This window comes from Strongylocentrotus purpuratus, unplaced genomic scaffold (genome assembly GCF_000002235.5).
Source record: "Strongylocentrotus purpuratus isolate Spur 01 unplaced genomic scaffold, Spur_5.0 spur5_scaffold_1, whole genome shotgun sequence".
NCBI lineage: Eukaryota > Metazoa > Echinodermata > Echinoidea > Camarodonta > Strongylocentrotidae > Strongylocentrotus > Strongylocentrotus purpuratus.
In genome coordinates, this window is record NW_022145594.1 from 7,446,406 (window position 1) to 7,456,180 (window position 9,775).

Below are 9,775 nucleotides of genomic sequence, written 5' to 3' on the forward strand. Positions count from 1 at the left end.
ATTATAAACCTTTAGGTGAATCAGGAACCCCATGAATTTTACAAGCCGATCGCCTGTCTGATTATTAAGATATTTATGATTGGAAAATCACACTACAGTCTATTGGGGAAAACAAGTTTGGTAAAACCGGTCACAGATTTTTAAAAACTTTTTTGAGGCACTTCTTGATCATTTTGAAGCGCGAATTTTTTTAGGGCTTCAATATTACACAATGTCACAGACACTGATAACACGTAGGGCCGTGCATCTCAGATTTAACATTGTTAAACGATGCCTATGATACATTTGAATAAATTATGCAAATTAGGCCTAATTTGCATATAAACAGAGCTTAACAAAACAAATCTTTTGATCCAAAAAATATGTTCTCTTTTAAATGTGTCAATAAATTAAGACACCATTGTAATGGAATATCATATTACAATGAATAAATTTGCATAAATTATGGAAGTTAGACCTAATTTGCATAGATACAGAGTTTGGATGAATTTTTTTTTTTTTGATCCAAGGAATATGTGTCCTTAGTAATCATCGTACCTCAAAATGCAACAAGCCTACTATAATTCACACATTTTGGCTCATAGCACATATATCTGGCCACTTTATGTGGGTTTGAGGAAAGGGAGTCACATATGAAATTCACTATTCATTTGTTTAGCAATTTCTACTTTGTCCTTCATAAGAGGGTGTGTGAAAAATTCATCCTTTTCATGCACGTACTGTACACGAAGGGTGCAAATGATAAACTGATTCTCCACGTCCTGAACATCTGTCTTGGAAAGCCTCCGCCCTTTCAGAAATCGGACAGAGGCAATACCATTTACATTGTCCAGGTGCGAAACTTGTCCAATGGGGGGAAATCTGCTGCCTGAATAAAACACAGCCACCCAGTCTCCTTGGACAACAGTTTTTCCATTCCACAGGTGAAGCTGCAATGGAAAAAACATTTGAATTATTGGTTAGTAATTTTATATAAACAGTTCAAACATGTCAAGAATGATATGCAAAATGAGATTATTCTACAAACCAAGACAATAACAATTTTTTTTTCTTTCTTTCTGATGCAAGCAGGATTGGTGCTGGGCGCATCATCATACTTTTTGTTGAACTGATTCATGAATAATTCTATTTGGCCTGATAGTCTTCAACTTCAAACTTTGTGTACCTTTTTGGTTTCGATCATGCCGTTACACTACATACAAGGTCATTTGCAAAATTACAATCATAACAATGGAGCACATACATCTTTAAATCATTTATAACACATATACTAGGCTATTGTACATTATAGATGTTAAACACAAATATTCATGCTAAAATATGTCATGCATTAATAATAATCTATATACTTTAATTGCATTGAGTGAGCAACTATCAATACCTTAGAAGAAATATTCTCACCTTATCTATGCAGTTATCAATTAGGCCCAGGAAAGAAATGATGAACGAATGGTGATTATCCAGAATGATGTATCCTTCTTAAATTGTAGTCCAAGTTTAGGTGCACACCAATTCCTTTATATAGTGTTATGTAATGGTAGTACAAGTCTACACCCCTCGGTAATAATATGTAATATCACTCAGTATATGCCCCAATACAGATAAGACCCACCCTGCGAAATACCAGACCTCCTTCCAAGACATTTGTTTAATAACTTATTCTAGCCAAATAAACCCCAAATTGTATACACTCGATAAGAGCCCCCAAACCTCCAAAACAAAAGAGTTCCTGTCTTTCTCCCGATAACCAAAACCCCCTTTGTTTCATAAGACCCTTTCCCAGAACAGATTACATGTGTTAGCTAAATGACTGTGAGAGGGAACTTGTTTTTGTTCCTTTGACACAATGTAACCTACCCTCATATCCATTTTGTATCCTTCTGTATAAATTATGACATGTTCTGGCTTTGTAGAGAGGAGTTTAGTTTTGATCTCCATTTGATCAAGACCCTCTTTCTAGCTGGCTCTCTCTTCATCTTGTATTTTACAATGTGGAAGTTCATAATGAGGTGACCGATTCGAGTCTCCAAAGTTTGGAGATAATAAATACTCTTAATATAGTCTATCCTTACTTCTTCATATTTATTGATGTACCTCTCCTACCGCCAATAACATAACACACCGATCCCAACACAACAATAGGCCTACATAGACTTCCATGGAGATATTGGGATGTATTTCATAGTAAAGAGACCATTTCTTTTAGACTAAAGCTTAATTTTTGATGGGCCAGAGAGTGTGTTTGTTCGGTGATAACACAACTTGACAAAAAGGCATCTTAATTATTATTGCGCATGTTTTTTTTGCTATAGCAGGCTGCATGGATCAGTCCTAAATTTTGAATCAGTGCATGGCTGCTGCTACAGAGTTTCAGCCATACTTTCAACCATGTAAAATACCTACAAGCATGTATCCAACCTCGATCTTCATCGCTTCTGAGCATATTTTCCGCTTCATGTTAACTTTGGGGTAATGCATGGATTTTGAGGCCTTGAGCTCAAATTTTAATTAGGATTTCACGACTATACTTGATATTTCTGATTTGCTTGCTTCTGCATATTTTTTTTTTTTATCATGTATTTTATTTATAAAAAAGTTTCAATTACTGTAAATGTACATTCACAGTCTGCAGGTTTTTATTTCAAATTGATACATAACAATTTTGTTTTATTTAGATTTAGAAAAGCTGTAATTCTATTCTTTGGAAGAGCATATAATTTCATTCATGAATTGATTTCAAATGGTAGGTGGAAGAGTGTGCTCAAAACTAACATTTCCTAAATTCCTTGACCTCTATTTATCAAACCATAGACTTACATGTTTTAAGTCTATGAACAAACAAACCTACAGAAGCAAAAGATCCCTCCTCAAAACATGGATTTATTATTGTATAACTCCATACCCTTGACAATTAACATAACAAAGTTTATCTGTCATGACGAAAACTCGTCGTTTAAAATTGAAACCCCCATTTGACTTTCACCATTTCTACTTGTACTAGAGCTGAGATTGTGATAAGCCCTATGTAAACACTATAGCGCTGTAATCCACCCCACCGAGACCTTGATGAGGTGAGATAAGCATGATACAAGGGGAAAGGAAGGGAGAAGGGAGAAAGACACATGCAGGGGTTGCTGCCAGAGTTAAAATTGTTGTTATATTGCCAATTATGGGTCATTTTGCTTCGTTCGAACTTTCATTTTGGTCTTCATCTAAATTATTAGTGACTTTAGGACATGAAAATATCTTAAAACAAGTAAAATACTTATTTCCTACTTCTCATTTCCTTTCAGGCAGACCCCAGTAAGAGTTTGTTTACACTAGTATTACGTAAGATGATGAAGAGTCCCACTGCAATCAAATATCTTAATCTCTCACTTAGAGCTTCAAGGCTCGATCTGTCCAAGTTTTTAAGGAGAGAATCGAAAGTGGGGTAGTGGTATTGAGACAGACATTGACAGGAAGTATAATATTATGTTAGGAAAATATCTACATTATGTGGTAAGCCAAAATTCAGCGAGATGCACCCCCGATAAAAATGGTTATTTAACGTGTATATCCGACTCTTCAAATGTTTTTTTTTGCAAGTTTTTTGGGGTGTTTTTTTCAAATTTTGAAACTTCACTCACTATTTATTGAATAGTACATTATAATGTCTATAGTTCTGGCTCAATATTCATGACGAATTCAATGTCATTATATGAATCCTGAGCATAGCAGAAAGATGAGAACTGTGCCATGTTTTTGCTTATTACGTATTCATGAGGAGCAAAAACGTGCATACGACTTGAATAAATACGGGCGATTTGGCAAGCGCTGCGGTCTGACTGGGTAGTGAGACCCCATCAGATTTCCATTGGTGCCTGTGTAATAGTAGTAGCTCTCTCAAAGTTTTAACGAGAGAAACAAAACTGTGGTAGTGCTACCCCACCAGATTACATTGACTGCTGTGCTATAGTGGTGGGGTACAACGAGAGCTTTTCGTAATGTCATAATGCCCCTGCCACAAGTTTTACATACATCCACTCACTCGCACGCGCTCCCACACACTTACACACACACACACATTCTCACATCAGGGCCTTTGTGGGGCACCTGATTGTGGGGTATTTCTGTGCGTTCCAGATATACCTTGTGGTCCCCTACTAGTGGGGTATGTACAACCTGGCGATAACAACCCGGCGGTGTGCTTACGATGTTACCATAAAAAAGTGTGCAAGTTTTAGCACACGCTCACAAAAAGTCATTTATGGGGTACCACTTCTAATGCCCCGCAGGGCATAGGACACCGAATATACAGTCATTTGAAAGACTTTACTCTGTGGGGTCCTGAAAAAATACCCCACAAAGTAAAAATGCCTCACAAGGGGTATGTGAAGCGCACATAAAACCCCACAAGAATGCTGAGGTGAGAGCGCACACGCACACAGAGCAAATGCAAACACCATAATCGTACTCCCAAACCAACACAGTGCATCAACCTACATTGCCAACTCATTGCAGATGAGGTGATGTACTTCTGGCCAATGATATATCGTGCAGGGAGGTGGATAGTGGAAGTATTTTCTGTAGAGCATGTCGTAAGCAGAAAGTCTACATTATAGGCCTACTGACAGGAGTCATTCACTGCATTGAAAAACTATAAAAACTTAATCTCTGTGAATATCAGTCAATCATATCATGATTGAAAATAATCATTATATTGTCAGATATAACAAGTCTAAGACTCTAACATGGCTACAGCAGCAGGGATTAATCATATTCATGATCTGTCTATCGATGACATGGATTTTCATTCAGGCAGTATTTATGAGTGAGTTACTACAAGATTTATTGCAACTAAGTCTGCATGATGTAGACCTAGCAAAAGCACCAGTATGTATTGCTGCCAGTACTCCCAAGAAAAAGCAAAAATTTGCTCCCTCGACTTCACTCAGTCAGGACGATTTGTCTATTGATGGTATGGATATATCACAATTGAGTCTTGATGATGTATCTTCTGAAAATCATCAAGTTGGCGCTAGAAAACAACATGGCGATCTCTTCACTCATCATTTGGATGAATATTCATTCAATGAATCAGACACTGCTCATCATCAAGAATTTGTGCAACCACCATTGTGTAACATCGGAAACACCCTTCTTGTGATTACAAAAAATTATTTGATTTGAAAGGCCTGATTTGTGATTTGACTTGTGTTAAAACTTATAATAACTTATTTCAAAACAATTTATTCACTCTAGATACCCTTAAATATGGATTATCATCATTTAATTGGGTTTCTTTGCTTTGGACATTGCGGAAAATTGGTTTTAACCATTAAATAGTATTGTAATAATGTATTGCAAATTTTTTGTTTTGGTGGGTAGCTGCCATGTGATGTTAACAAAATGTTAGGATAGATATGTCCTGCAGTTCATATATTTTCTACTACTTTAAATTCAAAGTTGTTTCGGAAGTTACAAAATTGTTTACAGAAAATTTGAGACAACTTTTTCAAATTTTGAGTATTTTTCGAATATTAGCGCTACTATAATTAAATTATATTTTCCTTCAATATAATCACTTGGAGTAACTAATAAGCTCATTCAAACCATATACAATCTCATTAATTTATTGTTCTAGTGGGTTAAATGAGGGTCTACATTGTTTACGGAAAATGTAACGTCCGAAGCACCATTTTCAATTGCTCTGTTCCATTAAAATACAGGAGTTGAATCAGATTACTGTTATTTTTCTTTAAGATCCACCCATGCTCATTAATCATCAATAGAAAGAAGAAAACAAATGTTTGTTGCTATATATTTTTTTCAGCTCAAACCAAAATGGTATGTCAATTTTGTTACAAAATTCTGTAAACAATTTGCTGCTCAGGGATACCTCATGCATATAAAGCAACATTTTTTATTAAGCTATGGCCTATGGGAGGTCAATCTAGGTCCATGCTACAAGAAAAAGTTGTAACTGATGTCTAATTCTTTATCTTTGAAAAGTTTCAGGCTCTCAAAGGGCCATTTAGCTATTTTGTCATAGTTTTAAAAAAACAACAGTACCATGCATATACACAAGGAGAGTATCTTTTTAGGGGGGAGGTAATGGGGTCAATGCCTGATAGTGATAGTCTTGTATTTCAGGCAGTGATAGTGTTATCAGTGTTAATATCTCACAAAAACCTCTTTTTAAAAGAGGAAGCATTAAAAAAGAAAATGGCGGCTGGTTTTGTGTAGAGCCCTCGATCTATACCAAAACTGAACTATCCCTTGAAGAGAATACATGTAGTTTCTAAACTAAAATATACATTATAATCTTGTGCAGCCACTCACTTGGCATTCGTGCCTCTTGTATATTAGTGACAAAGATGTTCAAAGACAACCTTGAACATTGATCTCAAAAGCTCTCAATATTGTGATTGTTTATAGACATACCATGCAAAAAGCTGTACCAATTTTATTGAGATTTCAGAGTCTTGATGGGAATGGTTTCCAAAACTTGGCCTATCGGCATATAATGCATGTGTTCGTTTATGATATTTAATAAGTTCACAGTGTCGATATGCATTGAATAGTCATAAATTGTCTGAATGAAATATACTGCACAGCATAATTCCTATAGGTTTGGGTAATTCTAATTATAGGCATTATTGTGCATGTAGGTAAATGTATAAAACAAAGTGGTTGTAGTTTGTTATAGTCTGTTATTCCACACGCAATGAATTGTATGCAATTGTTTTGTACCTAAATAATGATTCTTTCATGTCATTCACAAATTACATTTCCACACGACAAATATTTTGCAATTTGTCATACCCATGATATGTTAAAAATGGGATGTAAGTTATAACCAGTACGTAGCCTTCATTGATCTTGAATTAAAGCATCTTCAATATTTATAATATGTCAATTGTATTGACTTTGAATACATACAGTATTTCTGTTCACATATTATTTATACATATTTACAATGATTCTTAATAGTTATTGACAGTGCTGTAATGAGCAAACAATTTTGGGGGTCAGAAGAAAGTCTTCATCCATTCATCACCATGCAGGTATAGCATAATGGCAAGATTGGCAGGGTTGCAAACTTAGAGCTTGAGACTTTGTGAGGGAGTGAAGCAACTGAGCTGGGGGTTGGGGGTTGGGGGGGGGGGGTGGGTGAGGGCAGGGTCCGAGGATGTTTGAGCGGTGTCTCCCTCTCCCACGATAGGGAGATTTTGCATTTTCTTCTTAATAATGTGCAAGCTGGTCCATACCGGTCCTACAATTCAGTTATATGTGGTTAAGTGCATAATGATTTTACCGATTGTGATCAAGTTAAACTTTTGTCATGAAGAAAACATAATTATACCAAAATATGCACGCCAAGAATTAATGTTCATGCCCATTTAAAGCATAACACCACATATACTTATGATACAACAACATGAACAAGATATACCAGATGCAGACAAGACCGATTCCCGATCGAGGGAGCATAGAGACCAAGTGACAGGAGGTGTGTTTGGAGGGGAGGGGAAAGAGTGTCTGCCCCTGCACAGTAAATGAGCTTTTGCAATTCTGTTGCACACCTGGGAAGGAAATTTGGCTTGAAATGAAGTAGAATCTGAGTTATAGAATCTAAAAAAATACTCCTTGTTTTCAAACACTGGTATCAAATTAAGACATGTTTTATTATTATTGGGGGGGGGGGGGACACTTTTTTTCTTGACAAACCTTCGTAAGAGTAAAGTATGGTGAATGAGGAACCTTGATAAGAGTGAAGTGTGGCAATCGACGAACCTTAGTTATAGTCAAGTGTGGCGATCGACAAACCTTGGTCAAAGTAGAGTGCGGCGACCGACAAACCTTGGTCAGAGTAGAGTGTGGCGATCGACGAACCTTAGTAATAGTCAAGTGAGGCGATCGACAAACCTTGGAAAGATCAAGGTGTGGCAATCGACGAACCTTGGACAGAGTAAAGGGTGGCGATCGACGAATCTTGGTAATAATAAAGTGTGGCGATCGACAAACCTTGGACAGTTCAAGGTGTGGCAATCGACGAAACTTGGTAAGAGTAAAGTGTGGCGATCGACGAACCTTGGTAAGAGTAGAGTGTGGCTATCGACGAACCTTGGTCAGAATAAAGTGTGGCGATCGACAAACCCTGGACAGATCAAGGTGTGGCAATCAACGAACCTTGGTCAAAGTATAAGTGCGGCGATCGACAAACCTTGGAAAGAATTAAGTGTGGCAATCGACGAACCTTGGTCAAAGTAAAGTGCGGCGATCGACGAACGTTGGTAAGAATAAAGTGTGGCAATCGACAAACCTTGTACAGATCAAAGTGTGGCAATCGACGAACCTTGGTCAAAGTAAAGTGTGGCGATCGACAAACCTTGGACAGATCAAGGTGTGGCAATCGACGAACCTTGGTCAAAGTAAAGTGCGGCGATCGACGAACGTTGGTAAGAATAAAGTGTGGCAATCGACGAACCTTGTACAGATCAAAGTGTGGCAATCGACGAACCTTGTACAGATCAAAGTGTGGCAATCGACGAACCTTGGTCAAAGTAAAGTGTGGCGATTGACAAACCTTGGACAGATCAAGGTGTGGCAATCGACGAACCTTGGTCAAAGTAAAGTGCGGCGATCGACGAACGTTGGTAAGAATAAAGTGTGGCAATCGACAAACCTTGTACAGATCAAAGTGTGGCAATCGACGAACCTTTGATGGATACTTGCTAGAACAATATTCTATAACGACAAAGGTAAGGACCATTATTTTCTGTAACCCAAGAAATTTGGTTCTATTTGAGTGAAAAAGTATCATTTTAGACCATCTGAAATTGCATGAAACGGTCCATTTTTTTAGACTTTTTTGGAAAGTCTACTTTTTTTTTGGAATGGGTTTGTATTATCTTTCAAATGCCGTTGAAATTTAACTTTTTCATTTTGTTTGGCCTGCAAATGGACTTATAATGTGGTAAGAGCTAAATCCTTCATCTTGGTTGCTAGACAATGCATTTTAATTAATTGGTGTTTAGTAACAAATTCATTTCAATATTTTGCTATGTACTATTTTAGTACGAGTCAGAACCGAGTAGTCAATACTTTAGATAGTATTGATAATATTAAAGAATCTACAAATCACTAATTGATTTCTATTTACTGTTGACAAAATCGTATCGCTCATGGAAGCGCCCTTCCATTGCAATACATGAATGAAGACGGGAAATCGCTTATGATTTATCCAACTGGCAAAAGTGATCTTACAAAATATTTTGTTCTATTGATTTTTTTTCTGTTTCTTGTAGAAACACGTTCAAATCTTGCAATAGTTTAAGGAAAAGGTCAATTGAAAATAATGGAATCCGGCACACATTATTATTCTAAAGGTTAAACGAGTTCAATAAACATACTTTATCTTGTGCGTAGATTCCAAAGTGTATTGCTGTGTGATTATACTTACAAACAAGTTTAGTAAACCACATGACAATATATTTTTATTATTTTATTCATTACAACACTCCAGGTAAGAAGGCCGAATCCAAGACGGAATTGACTACTCGTCAACAAAGGAAGAGAAGAAAAGATGATACCACTCCCGATAAGTCTCCCACTCTGAAGAAACCAAAGGGCTCGTCTAAATTTAAAGAACAAACACAAAAATTGGAAATGGCAAAGAAAGAATTGAAAGAGGAAGAGGCAAATTTGAAAAATCTGGAGAAAAATATTCAAAAAGTAAAGAATAAAATTGAACAGAAAAAAAAAAGTGTAGAAAGACTGACGGGCTTCG

General features: G+C 36.7%; 1 long non-coding RNA gene across 1 annotated transcript; it reads right to left on the bottom strand.

Moving 5' to 3' along the window:
* Positions 1-488: 488 nt before the first annotated feature.
* On the bottom strand, positions 489-2,478 carry LOC115920885. The gene is made up of 2 exons (XR_004062594.1): positions 1,402-2,478; positions 489-929 (listed from the first exon to the last, which is right to left on the bottom strand). It is a non-coding gene; the product is annotated as an uncharacterized LOC115920885 (long non-coding RNA).
* Between the last annotated feature and the right edge of the window lie 7,297 nt (positions 2,479-9,775).